The sequence below is a fragment of the Boleophthalmus pectinirostris genome, unplaced genomic scaffold (genome assembly GCF_026225935.1).
Source record: "Boleophthalmus pectinirostris isolate CB_2022bp ecotype Guang Dong unplaced genomic scaffold, ASM2622593v1 HiC_scaffold_23, whole genome shotgun sequence".
NCBI lineage: Eukaryota > Metazoa > Chordata > Actinopteri > Gobiiformes > Gobiidae > Boleophthalmus > Boleophthalmus pectinirostris.
The window spans coordinates 6,479,669-6,498,995 of record NW_026571207.1 but is presented as its reverse complement, the minus strand read 5'-3'; positions in this window follow the sequence as shown (position 1 = coordinate 6,498,995).

Below are 19,327 nucleotides of genomic sequence, written 5' to 3'. Positions count from 1 at the left end.
GACATTCAGGTTTTCTTTGGCTGAGATTCCTTACACTCTGCAATATTATCTCTCAACGTTTACCTTCTTGTCCATCTATTTCACATTAGCGCATTTATTTTTGACTCCTGTCCGAGATAGCATCAGATTGGGCTCTCCGGTTCACATGGAGAAGCAGATATGTCAGCAGACGGTGCATTCCCATTAGTCTGATGGATAGTTCTGCATAAGGGGACATTAATGTCACAAGCCAACAGGTGCCCAAAGAAAACGAATAACTCCAAACGGAAAAGGTTATGATCTGTCCCTTTATCTATTTGGTACAGCAGCTGAACACACACGAGGTCAGCATCTGTTTGCCAATGTCATTTTACACTTAACTCACAAAAACTATTCTATAAGCAAACTCCAGTGGCCTACTCCATCAGGGTGAGGTCTGTTTTATTCCTGTTTTTCTTCAGGATCATGCTGCTTTGTCGAGCTTCAGTTCTATTTTAGCTGGCCATACATGCAAAAGCTGACCATTGAAATGATGAGTTCAGTCAGTCTTAAAATGCCCCTCTGTGATCTGAATGGTCACTCCCTAAACCCCAGCATCTGCAGCCAGTCGTGAATCAGAGCTAGTGCAACCTCTGGAGGTATACTGTAGAATTCTGGAGGTTCTGAGCTTTTACATGAGGCATAGCCCATATACCATATTTTCCATACCATAGAACGCACTCATAAGCCTTCCAATCCGATCAAAAAACGACTGCGCGCCCCGCAATCCAGAGTGCACTATACACAAATCCACTCGGGTGTCCCAGCACGACTTTAGTAAACTACAAAGCCACAATACCCGCAGCCACACTCATCACTCCACGCGGACAAAGAACGGAACGGAGGAACAGAACGAAAAAGCGAGTGCAATGTGCCACTTCTAGCCACAACTGAACAACTGAGTCACTGCGAACACGCCGACAATCCGTTGGTCCCAGACAGCACCCTCCCACACGCCACAACTGAACAAAGCCCAGAGTCACCGTGAACGCGACAAAAAAAGTCCCACTGACTCATTTAACTGTTGTGTTTCGTTTAATGCACCTTATAGTCCGGTGCGGTTTATATGTGAAAATAGTAAAAAAAATAGATCATTCAATGACAGTGCGCCTTATAATCCAGAGTGCCCTATAGTAGACCTGTAACGATAATCAATAAATCGATTAATCGTACGATAACTTTTAATGAGCTCGATAACTTTTCCAGCCACGATAAATTCTATTTGCATGCGTGTTTGTTTTCCTCGCTCTCTCTCGCTCTCAAAGAGGGTGAATGTTAGAAGGCTTCTATCGCTCTCTGACTCCTCTCGTATAACAAGTGTAATGACGGTTGAACCAACGTGCGCTGTGTTTATCAACAGAGCGGATGCGCGCGTAGTCTGCTAGCTTTCTGCACTCCGCTGTCCGTGCGGTGCGCTAGCAACACAAGCTAGCACCGCTGTAACAAAACAGTTCATCGCCGTTCATCCCCAAAAGTCACGATGCCGAATCAACACAGCCACATGCGTCAAATGCAGCAAGCGCGAAAACAACAAGAAGAAATGTCTCAAACCCCAACAGCCGACATAAACCCAAACCCGAGCGACACAACTAGCCTAGCGCCCGGGAGAGCCAGACATCCCGAAACCGAACCGACACGACACCAGACAGGACAGAGGCTCCCTCATAGCGAAACAGGATCCTGTGTCGCGGGTTCATATGAACATTTAAATGACCAAAAGGACGAGGCCACAGCAGCAGCCACAGAGAGAGAAGCCATTATACACCAATGTAAGTCAGTGATTAAAATAACTTCTAAGGACAATTTTGTTACAGAGACTTAATAATCCATTTTATTTATTGCTTTGGTTGGATTTGGTTCAACAATGGGTTATTCAAGTGCATTTTTGTGAACAAGTCCTTGCTGTGAGCCAGACACATTAGGCTAGTCCTGTGTTAAGTCTCTTTTATTTAGGCCTGTTGTTTTTGTTTGTCTTACACTTCCTGTGTTAAATGTTATTTAGAAAGTAAGGTTTATTGATCATTGAGAGGATGTATTTGCATTTTTATTCCATGGTCATTATATTAGTTGAAATTGGTCTCAAAATGTCAATATTATCGTTTATCGCAATAAATTCTTGGTCAATTAATCGTCCAGCAAAATTTGTTATCGTTACAGGCCTACCCTATTGTGCCGAAAATACGGTACTGAGAATGAGACAAACTTCTATGTGCCTTCTACAGTAGCGATTCTTAACCATAGTTCTGGGGCCCATGTTAGGGCTGTGAGTACCTTCCTGAGGACCCCAAAATTAATATGATAAATATGTAATTAAGTTGAGCTCTGTAGTCACAAAGATTAAGAAAACAGTTCCTTCAGGCTTAAATTATCCTTTATTGTCCCTGTTCATTTGACCCATCCTTCAATGTCCAGGGACCATTACCAGGTCTCGAGCTAGTCTCAGTTAGGACCACCTCAGCTGAACGATTAGACCTATCGTGCATGTTTAGGGTAACGGGAGTGCTCGGAGAAAATCTACAGCCCCAGGGAAAACATGGAAACTCCAACCAGTAAGGCCCGTGTCCCGTCAATTTGAGCTACCTAGTGCACACACCGTTGCAGTTTAAATGCCCGTCGATTTGAGCTCCCGTGGCACAGATGGATAAGTTTCCCTCCCTGGATCGTCTGTATATATGAAATAAATGTTTCTTATAGGCCTAATGTTTCTTCTGTCGTCCCTTTTTCTGACCCCATCCATCATGACTAAGAGACAAGTCCATTGTTATTGGCGCGATATGAATAAAACTGAATTGCATTGAATTTTCTCATCATCTATGTCTCCAGTATCGCAAAGGTGTGGTATACTACATTATGTGAGCGACCTCTACCGAAATCCATATAAATGAGAGAATAATGGTGATTCTACAGTGGGAGCATTATTCGATGTCTGAATTGGCCTGTCGATATGTGCTACCTTTAGTTGGAGCCCTATTTGAGCATCATACGACTGTTGAAATGAACTATGCATATTGATATAAATGAGTTGAAATTATTATTGTAAAATTATTATTAATTATTAAATTGTATAAAGTTTGATCACCGTGTGCAAACAGCATCAAACCTGCAGTCTCTTATCCAAAGAAATATGTTTTAAAACTGGGGAGGTTTGCTTTATTACATTAGAATTGTACACGGAAAAACGTAAGATCGCTTATTTCGATGGGGCAGCATGAATCGATAGACCTTGTAGCATCCAGTCGAATTGAGAAGGCCAGAACTGATGGTTAAATGACTTTTAAACTTTTCCTTGTCGTTTCATAATACCAACGTAAGACCTAGACAAGAACAAAATAACAGAAATTACTGTAAGATTCCCGTATCACCACTCCTTACAGTTTAACCGTTATTCAAAGTTTAACATTAATTCTATACAAATAACAAGAAGCTCAAATATACATTCACAAATAAAACAAACCTTGTTCTCCCAAGTCATAGTGTTTGGTTCCACAGAAACAAAGAGTCAGTGTCAGCAGTCACCTCCAGTCTCTCTCTCTAAAACCTTCAAATCAGGCAAGAAATCTAAAGGTAATAATGGACTCAGACTTAAACTTTAACAGCCACCATCAAATCAATAACATCTGCAGCTTTTTACCATCTAAAAAACATAGCAAAAATCTAAAGTTTACTGTCTAAAGCAGACGTGGAGAGACTTATCCATGCGTTTGTCTCCAGTAGGTTAGATACTGTAATGTTCTGCTCACTGGTCTCTCCAAACGAGCTGTGAGACACTGCAGAACATCCAGAACGCTGCAGCTCGGGTCCTTACTCGAACTAGGAAGTACGAGCACATAAGTCCTGTGCTCAGGTCTCTGCACTGGCTTCCTGTGGTTCAGAGAAAAGACTTTAAAAGCAGCTCTGCTTGTACAAGTCTCTCCATGGGCCGAGAACCAAAGTACATCTGTGACATGTTAGTGTCATATGAACCATCTCGCACTCTGAGGACCTCAGGGACCGGCCTCCTGCTGGTGCCCAGAGTCAGGACTAAACAAGGGGAGTCAGAGTTTCAAGTTCACGCAGCCAAAATCTGGAAAAGTCTGAACATGTGAGACAGACTCTTCTGTGACGCTGTTTAAATCCAGGCTCAAAACTTTTCTGTTTAACTGTGAATAACTGAAAGGTTTTCATTCCACACTCTTCTCTTTAATTTATGTCTCTCTTTTTAAATTTTAATCTTTATGATTATTTATGTTTTGATTGTTTTTATTATGATTTTAATGTATTTCTTATTCTGTAAAGCACTTTGAATTACTTTGTGTACGAATTGTGCTATACAAATAAACCTTGCCTTGCCTTCTCCTGTCGACTGTTGCTATCTTTATTTTATTTTATATATAACCTTTTACCGTTGTTTTTGTTTTTCACCGTTAACATTTCTACGTTTTTACCTTCACTTGCCATGGACTGTATGTTAATGTACATAAGAGCTAACTTGACCTTTACAGCCATCGATTTAGGCTGCTGGGAGCACATTTCGACAGGGCAGCCCATTCTGACATTGAGCTAGCACCAGAGTAAAGCAGAAGAAGGCGCTTTGTGCAATTTTATCTCCCTTTTTGGCACAAGATCACGTAGCCAGTTGTTAACAAAACACAGTAACAATTTAGCACTTTCACATTGTTGTTTTTAGGTTTTCGAAACATACCCTTGCTTAGATTTGATTTACAATACTGTCCTCTCCATAATGGACGTGTTCTGCTCCGAGAACGTTACAGTAGAAGGAGCAAATTCACCTTCTAAGCCTGGCGCATCAAATATCAGGCACATGTTTCCTGGGACTAAAAAGCAGCTAACAGTCCAAGCAGCGCAAACAACTCCCTGATATTCTACAGATTAGCAGTCAGTTTAAAGCTGCTAGCTAAGTGAGTGTTCATCTGCGGCGTGGCAAGATAAATTTGTGATTTTTCCATCGCGTGCGAAGTGGAAACTCGTCCAGCTTCTTCCAAATGTTTTAAGGAGTGCTACCTTTAGTTTGGCAGCTACGCAAAGTGTTCCACGTCTTCTGTCTTTTAGTGAACTTAGATTGGCAACGCGTCAACATTCATAAATAAAAGGGTTGATTTAAAGGTTAGCATTGGTGAGAATAGTAGAATGACCAAAGTGCGGAGAGATCAAGGTAGATTTTTATGGCGGCTGCCCTTCCTGTCCTGCACCTGGCCACATTATTTTGATAAAAAACAAGGGAGGTAGTACTCAGGTCCATACATAGGCTACGTTTATATGACGACGTAAAAGTAGCGTCGTGTCTTCACTTTTTATTCTGCATTTAAACGAGAGTTTTTGGGAGGAAATCTGCGTGCATACTGTGACGCAAAAGTGTGTGGAATTCGATTGGGTGAGCATGCCAGGCGGCTAGGTCGTGATGTATCTGATGTAAACGTGTATGTGAAGTGAGCAGATCTGACCAGAGTTTTGTGTCTTAGGGAGTGTAGACGGAAACGCTACAGTGGAGAGTATTCAACTTTTCCACTCTGGAGGGTGGTTTCAGATTTTTGCATTTTTTAAGCCCCAAAAAAGCCGTCAGCATCTGAACGAAAGGCACTTCTGATAAAATATGTTGATGTTTTTACTCGCAAGTGTTCTCGTGTAAACAGACAAATATACCATAAAAAGTGAAGTAAGCGAGTGTGACGTCACCCGTAGCGTTCAGCTCCACTCAAATGAAGCTCACGATGGTAACGGTTACAGGAGCGAATTCGGAGCCAGACTCCATATTTGGAAATCTGACTGCAAGTATCATAGCAACGACAAGAGCCAATCATGGCTGAGGTTGTTAAATGTTGCCGCCCTTCTGACTGTACAGTGGTAAATACTCTGCTCCACACCATTCTGCATGGACTGCAGTAGTTCAGTGTTTTTTTTTTTGTTTTTTTTTTCCTCTGAACACAGATATGATAGTTACATTGAGTTATTATACATTTACACATACAGGTGATTTAACTAATAAATCAATTACCATCAGTTTATTTTATTTATTTTATTAACCAGAAAAACTGAACATTGTGGTTCTTTGAACTTATGTGCAACCCGCGATGACATTGTGATTGACTTCAATAGAATAATTAAACATTTTAAATCATTATTCTGATCATGACAATACAGAGACATTGTTTAGTGGGTAGGCGACTTCTAACCAAGAGTTGTTAGTTTGCTACAGGTCTATGCTGACAGTTTGCAAAAGCAGCCAGAATCTGAGTAAATATAGCTTCTTAACAAGGACAATAAAACAGGTAGTGCTCTGTTTGATTTACTCAAGTAGGTGTCATTTACTTAAAGGTCCTGCATTACATGACATGGATTCTTGAAACTTTAAGCCATGTTATAACGTTGTTCATGTTCTGTCCACATCTCCAAAGCTCAAAAGACTCGATGCGATAGTTTTCAATTTAACATCTCCTTTTACTTTTAGTTCAGTAGAGATGGGTGGAGATCATCCAAATGATTTTAGTGAATGTGTATGGACTGTAAGACCACAGTGGAGCACATCCTGTATTACCACATAAATGATGGTTCATCAGTTTTATATAGTGCTTTTCTGGACACTCAAAGAGGCTTTACAGAGTATTATTCACAGAGTCCACACTCAGTGGTGGTAAACCATTGTAGCCACAGCTGCCCTGGGGCAGACTGATGGAAGCGAGGCTGCCAATCTCCGATCACTCACGCACACAATACTTTCATACTAGGCAGTGTGGGTGAAGTGCGACTGGCGCCCCGCTGTGGCACCTGATTTTCTCATCTGTCTTTCATCCAAGTACTAACCAGGCCTGGTCTTGCTGAGCTTCAGAGATCTGATGGGATCAGGCTTTGACAAGCTGGTATGACCTCACAATGGTATTACATCGCAGCTAGAATAAGGTGATTTCTGAGAGAAAAACTCCTAAATATGGAGAATTTGTGTTTTAAACAAGTGCTTTTTTAATAGTGTTACATTAATTGTGTTTTGGTTACTCTTCCCAAGTTTATAAGTGACAATTTTATGTTGACAAAATTAAATTATTTCAACTTTAGTGTTTATTGCACCAATCTTTCAGATATGATTTATGTTTGTTGTTTTTTTTCTTATTGTGGTTTATCCTTTGAAAATAGCAGATTTTATGCATTATAAGTGTGTTCCAGATTTGTTAATTTTAGATTATAAATCAAACATAAAGTCCAAACAACAAGCTACTCTTACTTGAGTAGTATCTTTCCCAAATACATTTTAACACTTAGACCTATTTACTCATTCTTTCTGTCTTACTGATGAACAACTACTGTACATTTACTTTCGTGATATTATTCTGAAGTTCATTTACTTGAGTACAGTTGTTGGCTACTACCCACCTCTACTAGTGATGTGATGACCATGAACAAGTTTTCGAACGGCTCATTAACGTAAACAGTTGTAATTGGATATAATTTTTTGAAAGAACCGAATCTTTTATCTCGTTTATATGCATTTTTACACTGAACCAACACAAGAATCAGCATCGAAGCAGAGCAGGCAACATGAGTGAGAGCTTTGTGTTTCTGTTTTTAATTGTTATCATTGAAGTGCAACATTTTTTTAAGAGGATGATGATTCTAAACGGTAAACACACTCTCCCACTCCCATTTTAACCTTGGTCATTTCTCTCTGTGCTTAGTTTGTAGATAAAATTTGCCTTCACATTGGCTTCTGTCATATAAATAAATACATATGAGCCGGTCTTTTGAACAGCTCTTTGAAATGAACACATCCAAAAGAGTCGGATAACATAAAAGAGCCGACAGTCCCATCACTAACCTCTACCATAAAGCATCTCTTATTGTCCAGTTGAGCTTCTTGCATGACTGGCCACCCTAACCTCAAGTCTAGACCATCTCCGCTGATGGATTTATAGAATGTTAATTAAGCTATAGCGAGACTGCCCGTTCCCTGCGCAAAAGGTGTAGAATTTTATACCAACATAAAACCGCGTGTCTGTCTTTTGGTCCTACCACGCTCCACTGTCTCATGTTGCCCAAGCAGACATCATAAAAAATGTCTACGCACCTGTCGTCCTGCCATGGAAACTGGGGTGAATGAAAGGGGGGCACCTGCGTTTTGGGGGGGTCCCGGGCGTATGATGTGTGTGTGAACTGGCCATAAACAGGTGGCGCACCCCTCCACAGATATCCGGTGTCCCTCTTTGATAAGGCATTACAGACTTCATTAATTTGCCCGGGTTCGGCCCAGGCACTGACAAACGTCGAGGAATTCCAGCGCCGGCACACCTCCTTATGGGCGCTTGTGTTAGTTTTACAAGCCAGATTAACATGTGTGAAAACAAATGTAATTCAACACGCTATTGTTTTAGCACGGTGACGCGAGCATGGGAGCTGCTCAACGAGGTTTCCGTTCAGCATATTAGTGATATTTTCTGATCTACAGTATGTTATAATGTTGTTTCATCACATCTCATCTCATCACAAACATTCCAGGAGTTGTGTCTTGTTGCGAAACACAGAAACCCTGCATATTTAGGCTGACTCCTTCGCTTAAACTGAAAACACTCCAGAGATGGGGACTTGCAAGTTATGGACTTGGACTCGAGACAGACTTGAGTCACTATTTTTAGGACTTGAGACTTGACTTGATAAAAGGGACTAAGACTTGGGCCTCGACTTGGACTTGAAGGTCAGTGACTTGGGACTCGACTCAGACTTGAGCCCTGTGACTTGAGAAGACTCGATGCTTTTCCTAAAAAGATATAACACATTTAAAAAAGGAATGTAAATATACCATGGGTTTTTAACTATAATTTAGTTTAAAAGTAATTTAAATAGTAAAAATCTAAGCTATATTTGGTACTTTTTTGTTTATAGACTTGAAATGACTTGAAGCTCAAATCAGATAACTTGGACTTGACTTGGATTTATGGTCCAGTGACTCAAGACTCGACTTGGACTTGCCTGTCTTTGACTTGGGGCTTGACTCGGACTTGAGGTCAAAGGCTTGAGACTTACTGGAGACTTGCAAAACAGCGACTTAGTCCCATCTCTGCTCTGTTCCACCTTGTGATGTCATGTGGTAGTAAAGCAGTGCTTCTAAATAATTTTTTGTCACGTCCCACCTAGGAAGAAGAAAACATTTCGCGCCTCCCACTCCATCGAGCCACTACCAAACGTGGACAAATCGCTCCCTCACCTTCTGTCGCCTACATACGAGAGCAAGCGCTTTAGTCGTGTCTCCAAAGTGACTCCGGGGACACACGCAGCATGTGTGCGTCCGTATTCCACGCTGCGCTCACCTGCGTCATGAGGCGGTCCACTCCTGTGTCCTGCTCATCTTTAAAGTCGATGTCCGTGTTGTAGTTGCTATTTGGTATGACACTTTATATGACGCTAACAGAGCTTGCTGGTTTACTGAAGCAGCATTCACAAAGCAGGATGATTGTTGCAATATTCTGCCCGTTTTTGCTGAAAAACTCAAGCGGATTATCTGCGTGATTGGAGTATAATGTCTTTAGGCGACACTGTAATTTATTTGGCTTCATGCTGTCCGCTGCCAACATTTTTAGACACAGTAAACACACCGGGTCTTTCCTCATTTCCCACCGTAGTCACAGTGAAACCAAGCGCTACATACGCTTTACATACAGTTTGTCCCCTGCACTTCATATCTCCTGCTCTGTACTGTGTGTGCGTTTGCTCGCTGCCAAAAACCCAACACTATAGCACTAATACTCCCTGCGCACACTCTGATAATGAGAGTGTCACTGCCAACTCCTGTAGTGGATGTGCATTTACACCTAGTACGAAAAAAAGAAAAAAAAAAGCATGTTCCCCCGAGGTCACAAATGCCCCCCTGTCATTGCCCCACTATTTGAGAAGGACTGCAGTAAAGGAAGTGCTTCACTGTGTTTTACAACTCCATACACTGTCACTGTCATTTGCATAATTTCAGACCTGGAATTGCCTGTCTCAACTAAACAAAAGGTAAAATTTAGCTTTTAACTTAAAAACTATCTCTTCATGACATCACAAAGTGGAACAGATTATTCTGAGTTTTGGAGATGTAGACAGCCTAATAATGCAGGGTGACTCAAACATGGCAGAGAATAAGTAGGTTGCTCAGAATCAATAGGTAAGTGAGCAATAACTCCAACTAGTTCTGTTCATGAATCTATAATAAAAACTGGATAAGCCCCTCCCCCTCTGTCCTGGCTCGAGACCGACTAGTGGCCGCTCCAGGTACTGCAGCTCCCGGGAGCTTGGGCCCAGAAAGAATTCCCCCATAGAAGCAAAATGCACATTTTGGGGGGAATTCTACAGAAGCCGAAAGGGGTCACAACAAACGCAAACGCCGCAACAAATACAATTGCGACAACACAACAAAAAGCCACAAAACACCAAAAAAGCCACAACGGAAGTGACCGTGGGACTCTATTTTCTGACGGACCGATCAAGCGGCAAGTGAAGAAGAAGAACTACAACGTGAAAAGTAAAAGAACGGAGAAGTTGGAAATGTAAGTAAAAATAATTTTAATGTTTTATCATTATTCGTTTCACGTTGTAGTTCTTCACTTGCCGTTTGATCGGTCCGTCGGAAATTAGAGTCCCGCGGTCAATTCCGTTGTGGCTTTTTGATGTGTTGTGGCTTTTTAATGTGTTGTGGCTTTTTAATGTGTTGTGGCATTTGCGTTTGTGTTGTGGTGTTTGTATTTATTGCGGCATTTGCATTAAAATAGAGTACCGCGGTCATTTCCGTTGTGGCTTTTTTTGGTGTGTTGTGGCTTTTTTTGGTTTCTTGTGGCTTTTTCTTATGTTGTCGCACTTGTATTTGTTGCGCAGTTTGCGTTTGTTGTGACCCCTCTCGGCTTCCGTAGAATTCAGACTGCCCGTGTTCATCCGCAACTTTCACTAAGGTTGGATTTTATAGGGATTCTTTTCTAGTTTCACAACATGAACTTTTAAAATTTCTAAATTCTCAAAGCGCCTAAAAATGAAGTATGTAAAAGTTAGCCTAGTCTCGCTCTGACCCTGCGGTAGCTCCACTTTAGCGGATCTTGCTATGATTGGTCCAAACACTCCACAGCGTGCACGATACAGATGTCACACGGGTGGGTGTAGTTCGCCCTACTGAGGAAGTAAATGCTAAAGAGAAATTTTTTGGGTCCCATGCGCCATTGAGCACAGGCCGTTGAAATCAGATGCATCTTCCGGATTTTAGAGTTCTGTTGTTCTGTTCTAGATGAGATGGTAAAAATCAGGGACAGTGCCTTTACGTCAAACTTATCTGCTGTGAATAGTGTTTGTGGAGAGGCAAGCCCACTCACAGTAAGGATGCATGTTGCCAAGGTCATATTTCACCCAAGCACACACTGTTGTTGTGTCCCTGAGCAAGCCACACATCAGTACACAAGGTTGGTTTTGCCAAGAACGGGATCAGCCTTTAGAATGCAAACGCTCTGCTTATAAACACTGGAAGGATCAACTAAGCTCTGACAAACCTTGATTAAAAAAAAGATGATTGACATTAAGTTTATAGATGCATTTTATAGGTAACTTTTTGGTTGGAGGTCCGTCATATTCTTGTTTCTGTGGATATGTCATTGCTCTGCTTGGAATGTTCCACAGTATGACATTAAACATGCAGGCTTTATGCTCAAAAATACCTAGAAAAACAAGAATTCTGTGTGAGTGGGGCTACCTCTCCACAGATCTGACCCGTAGCTTGGTCTGGTTTGGTCTCCACAAAGGGAGAAAGGTTTAATGCCATACTGTGAAACATTCGAGACAAAACAATAACATCTCCATGAAGAAAAACAGAAACTGATGGACCCTCCACCAGAAAAGTTACACAATGCACGTTTAAGCACTAACATACACCCAATGCGACTCAAAAAGCTGATTTCTAATTAAACTTGTAGACAAACACTGGATAATATTTACTGTTATGTTAATAGGTCTCCGGAGCCTCCACTAAATTCTTGCCTGAGCTCTCGTAAGCCTCCGTACACAGCGCGACATGCACCTCCTCGCACCAGTTGGGGTTCATTTGTCTTTTGCTGTGTTTTCTTGACTTTGATTGGCCATTCTCAAGAGCGCTCGACACCCGATACCTTTGATTCTGTTGGGGTTGGCTCATCCCTCTCCCTACTACAGCGCTATGCCTGCAGATAGCGTGTCTCGCATTGCTGCCAAATGACAAAACAATGCCGGGGATTAGCATGCGGGGCTAAATTTAAGGTGTCGAAAGAACATCAGGAGAACTTGTCCAACGGAGACACAAAGGTTACCAGATGGCAGTTTTAGAATTTCTGTTTTGTTTTTTTTGTTTTCTGTTCGTTTTGATTGAAGTTTCTTGTAAAATTTCAGCTGAGAGACAGAGTGACTACAGCTACAGGGTGGGGTCACACGCATGGGCAAATTTATGGCAACTGTTTTTAATTAAAAGCCCAAATGGGGATGACAAATATTTGATTCATACTTGATGGAAACAGCGTAGAGGATCGCAGTTAGTTTGCTGAACATCTTTGAGAGTAACCAAGAGATTAACAGGGAGCATTGTAATAAACCAAACGCTGGCCCTTTAAACCATGCCCTAAAGTTATGTTCATGAATAAACTTGAATTCATTGTATTTTTGGTTTTGTTGTCAACTTTTATACACCAACACCAGATTTGTTATGGTGTCTTAAAACCAGTCATGCACAACAGGCTACCAGATCCTTTAAAGAAGAGTTTATTCTTCCTATTTATCCTTCAAATCACAACTTTGTATGAGTAAAAGTTCATGTTCTAGGCCAAAATCAGCCTGTAAATAGTCTTTTTACATCCAAGTAAAGGCTCAACCAGAGTATTAGCTTAACCAGTGTCGTGTAAACCAGAGGTCCCCAATCTTTTTTGTGCCACGGACCGGTTTAAAGTCAGACAATATTTTCACGGACCGGCCTTTAAGTTGTGGCGGATAAATACAACAAAATTAAATGGTACAACCAATACACAAGCTGTGGTATTTTTTAAATATAATAAGAAATGTTTCCAAAGACGCTTGTGGGTTTAAGATTAGCGTTAATGTATCACGTGGCCGAGATAAGCAGTGAGTCATAGACGTTTGTAATGGAGAGAATTTGGTCATTTTTCAAAATAAAACAACAAGACTCAGATAATAAATAAAACTGAAATAATATAAGTTATTTATTCTTTCTGTGCGGCTGGGCCCAGGGGTTGTGGACCGCTGATGTAAACAATACCCATTCCAGCTAATTTTTTTTCTTAGTATTGACGCCGATGTTCAATATTAGTATTGTATCTGTGGATCCCTTCAAAGTCTGATGAGATTTTCTCCATAAAACTGTATTGTTTTTTTTTGTTGTTGTTTTTTTCCCATAGGGTTAAGCCCACTAGCATTGTGATAACTAAAGTCCATGACACAATAATTCTCAGTCCAAAAGCATATTTAAACATATTTAAAACTAAAGCCAAATGCGCACAGGATTTTAATGTGCAATATCAATAATGTTAAATTATTTTGAGTATTTTCAGACATAAGGGGCACTGGATACCTTAGCCCAGACAATGTGGGTGAATCATTAAATTATTGTAATTTTTTTTTCTACTAGGAGGATATAGGAGCAATAATGTGTTTAATGCAGCTTTGTGCACATTTGTTTAGGTTTAACAGAAATGACACTTAAAACCACATGGCTCATTTGCATAAACTATATGCGCTGAAAAAAACAAAACAGCTCGCTTCATGTGCGCTAATGCGGTCAACTTCTGTCGGACTCCGTGGGGCTCTTGACTACCGTAGCTGTAATGCTCCAACAATCCATCAACTGGTGCAACTTCGTAGTTTACCAAAGTTGTACTAAAACATTTTGACAGATTTTTGAGCTCTGTGTACCACATAAAATTAGTTCGAGGTCAGTAAGCACAACCAGAATTAATACATAAGGCAAACTGGATTATAAAGCCTACTGTTGATTTTTAAGAAAATGAAAAGATTTTAAGTGTGCCTTATAGTCTGAAAAATACTGTATTATTATTTGTAAATTTTATTGTATCTTCTAACATTTGTTCTGAATCCATGATGTGGAAAATGACTGTTGAGCTCCATTTGAAGGATACTGTAGAAATACCACATATTATGCAAAATTTACTTTTTTGACCTTTACCCCCTCATTAAAAACACACCAGGAGTTATGTTTTGCTTCATTCACTCTTGTTTCATTCATTCAAAGTTGTCTTGTCTGGACACTTACATATGCTCAGTTTGCATTTTGCCCTTTTAGTTGCGTCACAGATAAAACTCCAGACTTCTTCAGTGCAGTTTTTAAGTCTGAAAACCATCACCAAACACATTCTATGGCCAAACTCTATTCTATGAGTCTATTAGCATTAGTGTCAGGCATTAAGATAAAGACTTAATTTGTTTACTACAAAATAAGCCTCACTCTTTATTCTTCCTGCTGCTAGGACTGGAGATAGTGGAAGAGGACAGTTTTGTTAAACCTTGTCAGCTGCACTAAACTTAAATGGTGCCTTAAAGCTGTTTTGGTGCTACCTGACAAACACTGAACAAGACCAATGCCCGTTATATAAACCTATAAATACCATTTCAAATAACACTTGCTGCATTGCGCTCTATCTGCGACACTGACATTTGGCTGAACCACTCTGGCCCAAATTAGAAGAGATGAGTTGTCTTATTCACAATCAAATGCAACGGCAAGATGTGAACCAGCACTTTAAGAGTTATTTTATCCATTTGCTCCATGCTAATCCAAAATGTTGTTCCGAATAGCAGCACTGCCCACTTTGCATTAAGAGTAATACCGTAATTAGCATACCTCGGCTAACTGCCCGCTATTTCAAACCAGAGATGACAGTCAGTTGATAAGAACCTTGTGATTTAGAAACGCCTCCACATCTACCATCAGCTAAGGCGAGAGTGTGTGACTTTGCAAATGTAGCAAAAATATAAAAAAGTCATTATTTTGGAAACCTAGCATTGATTGTCTTACATTTAACATTTTAATTTTATCTGTGTTCTAACATAAGCAAGGTGAGGAAGGGTACGTGACTCTATGCAGGGGTCTGTGCTGGAATTAAACCGCCAAATTGTAGGACTGTAGTGATTGTAGGACACTCTAAGCACCAAGACACTCTAAATAAGCTCTCTTCACATTATAGAATTTAAAGTAAACCCATATAATTAAGCAAAATTTACTCCCCTGAGCTTTAAGGCATGTTATAAAGTCATTACCTCTTCAAAAAACATTAACCTGGCTCTCACTGAAAGCGAGCGGCAAACACAGACCGTCACAACAACTGTCTGAATCTGACTGGTCGAAGCTTCACAAAAAAAAAAAAAAAAAAAAATTTTGTTACATTTAGTTGAGAGAAAAGCACAGACATTTTCCCTTTCCCCAAATGCACAAAGAGCTTTCCTTCTGCACGTTTTACAAAATAATCCATATTGACAAGGGATGTAACTAGATCCAAATCTCACGGTACGATATTTTTCACGATATACATCTCACATTACATTTGTGGAGGCTGACAAAATTGTAAATATGCTACTTTTTCTTCTTAAAATGCCTTAACAAGACTTAATTCAAAGAACTAAGATTTAAAAGTGATTAGAACTGTTATTTCTTCATGTAGTCTGCACCAAAATGGAGCAAAGGATCATGGTCGATGTAGTTCCCTCTGTTTTTTTTTAGCAATTGCAGCAAGTGAATTTAAGCAAGAAACTTGTGATTCGATGTATTGTGACAGTCCACGATGTTATTGAGAGACTTTTGATGATATTATATCACGGTTATTGTTACACCCCTAATATTGACACTAAAATAGGTTGAAGTACCCCTGTTGGCGTTGCCATGTTTGTTTTGGTTTATTTTGAGGGTTCAATGTTTGGCTTGCACACAATCCTCAATGCTGCAACGTGATTGGCCCACCCACCCAATTATGCCCACAGCAGATTGATTCACTGGGAAAAAAAAAAAAAAAAAAAAGTTAAAATGACTTGAATTAAGAACATTTTGCATTATTTGTGTAGATTCAACTTGACAAGTCAAATTATCTACCAATGTTATATGTGTGTTTTTCTTAACACAAGCAACATTCAAGTTTGTTTCTTATGTTAAGTGCAAAAACTTGTTGTTTTTATTATTTTAAGTGTAGAAAGATGTATTTTCATATTTTAAGTACAAAAAGTCTTGTTTGATTGGTAGATAATTTGACTTGTCAAGTGAAATTTACTCAAATCATGACAAACATTTCTTAATTCAAGTCATCTTAACTTGACTAGATTTCGTTTTTTGCGGTGTTCTTATGAGATTTTGAACTCACAAATTTCGTAAGAATCCATCTTGCTTACAAAAACAAACCTGGAGTTGTGTTTTGTTTCATTCACACATTTGAATGATCCTTTATTATTAGACTGTTTATATCTCCAAAGCTCAAAAATGCTCTGTTCCACCCTGTGATGTCATGCAGTGGTAGTTTTCAAGTCAACAGATCCCTTTTACCTTTTGTTTAGTAGAAATTGGCAATTCCAGGATTTAAATAATCCAAATTATTCTAGTGAAGGTGTATGGATGGAGCACCTGTATTACCACATGACATCACAAAGTGGAACAGAGTCTTTACTATAGAAGCCGAGAGGGGTGACAACAAACGAAAACGGCGCAACAAATACAAATGCGACAACACAACAAAAAGCCACAACACACCAAAAAAAGCCACAATGGAAATGACCGCGGAACTCAACAAATACAAACGCCTCAACACAAACGCAAATGCCACAACACATTTAAAAAGCCACAACACATTAAAAAGCCACAACACATCAAAAAGCCACAACGGAAGTGACCGCGGGGCTCTATTTTCCGACGGACCGATCAAGCGACAAGTGAAGAAGAACTACAACGTGAAACGAATAATCATAAAACAATAAATTACTTTTACTTACGCTTCCAACTTCTCCGTTCCTTTACTTTTTATGTTGTAGTTCCTCTTCTTCACTTGCCACTTGATCGGTCCGTCGGAAAATAGAGGTCACTTTTGTTGTGGCTTTTTAATGTGTTGCGGCATTTGTGTTTGTTGCGCCGTTTGCACTAATATAGAGTCCCGCAGTCATTTCCGTTGTGGCTTTTTTTTGGTGTGTTGAGGCTTTTTGTTGTGTTGTCGCATTAGTATTTGTTGCGGCGTTTGCGTTTGTTGTGACCCCTCTCGGCTTCCGTAGTTTACAGTTATAGAGAGGAAAAAAAGAAAAAACACAACTCCAGGTATGTTTGTGATGACAACAACTTTATAATAACATAGACGGGGTAATATGGGCCTTTTAAAATAAGAATTCGCAGTCAGCCAACCATCTAAATCACACAACTTCATACAAGTATTTGCTTCGGGTTTCATGGTGAAATGTTAAGTCCAGTGTTGTTGAAAAGGCAGCAGGAGAAAGAGCAACACAAGATGACAGGTATGGATGAGTGCACGAGGCCTACATGACCACTCGTCCTGCATTGTTTGAACGCTGCTCATGTCAGGTATTTTTAGAAGGTCAGAGTGCTCCTGGTAAAGCAGAAACACCGACCGCAACTGTCCATCTGTTGGGGTCCGGCTGGTATTGTTGCGTCGGCTTTGAACTTCTCGGAGCAGACGCGTTTCTTGATTTAACACAAGACAATGGAGTCTCCTGGAACGCGAGTATTTTTGGCCCCGGCTGGAGATCCAGAGCACGCCGATGCTTGATTTCCATATGATTTACAGCGCGCCAAAGTCTATAAATCCGTAGTGTTGAAAAGATACAAACATACCACAGGGGCCTCGGAACAGTGGGAGTGGGAAGTCATGGGGAGAGGATAGAGGAGAAGTATTCTTGAGGCTTTTTTGATCTGGGCTCGAGTAGGCCTGTCACAATAATTATTATATCGACTTCGCGTTCAATAAATGACAGAGGGAAAAATTATTTGGGGGAGGCCATATTTATCTTGGGTACTTTTTTTTTTTTTTTTTACTTTTGGGGAACTTTTTGTTATTTCTCTGTTCTATAGGTAAATTTGAACTGAAGGTGATTGAAAATAACTTGTTTTACCCATTATAGATACACACTTAAAGCCACAGTATGAAACTTTTAGCCAAAAAATAGACTGAAATAAATGCATGTTTTTTGTGGGCTTGTATCTCCACAAACCTGACTCTTTTCTCTCTTGCCTGTTTCCATGGAAATGTCGTTCCTTTGGCTATAATCTTCTAGCCAGGCACCAAACTAGTGCCTCTGCTCAATTTCATTTCTCTCCAGCAACTAGGTCAGGAATCAGAATACACTAGATGTATGCAGGAACCCCGGAAGTTGTAGACCGCGCACGACCAATCAGTGAAGAGCTGTGAAGCCATAACATCAAACTCAAGTGTCTGTCTGGATCCCTTTTGTGGTACAACACAACAGTAAACAAAGCGGTCGAGATGGATGTAGACGAAGACAGACATTCTGTGTTGGCAACGATTCCTGAGATCGAGGATTTAAAGTGAAAGGGGAAAGACGTTATTGCCCTTCTTCCTACAGGATTTGACGCATTACATATGTCACAACCAATTAGCAGCGATTGGTTAAATTAAAAAAAGTACTCGACTACAAAGTGAAACTCTCTGATGAATCAGTCTAATAATCTTCCACCGTACGGCATAAACCATATGTATCTCCATGGAGAGGGTGTCTTAACTTTCTATTTCCATGGAATCATGCAAATGACTTTCCGCCTGCAGAAAGTTCCATACTATCACTTTAACTACTAAAGTGTTTCTTTTTGCTGTCTATTTGTTGCAGCTCATATTTTATTTTACAATTTGTTACACTGTTTTAATATTACCATTTATCGTGTATATTTTATTCAGCAAAATGAGCTCAACATTGATCTATTTAGAATGGTTACCAAAGTTTCAGCACAATCTTTATGCTCTGAACTACTCCAATAGATTCTCATTAGAATTACAAGGTTAATTACTATAGACAAATCAATGTCTGTGTTTGTAGAGTATCCATGTTGTGTAGTGTGGATATGAACAGAGGGAACATGGGAAAATAGGGAAAACCAGACCTCCGGCCTGCTCAGCAGTCATTCAGCCTGCAGCAAACAGACAGCCAAAATTACCCTTATGTTGTTTGATTCAAAATCGTATTGATCTCTGCCTCTTTTCATTTGCATTTTCCCAACTCACAGCCAAATCCTCCCACACAGACTTCTCTAGTGAAAGATCATTTTCAGACACTTAACTCATGCCCGCCTGCAAAGGGTTGGGAGTATATTACTGTA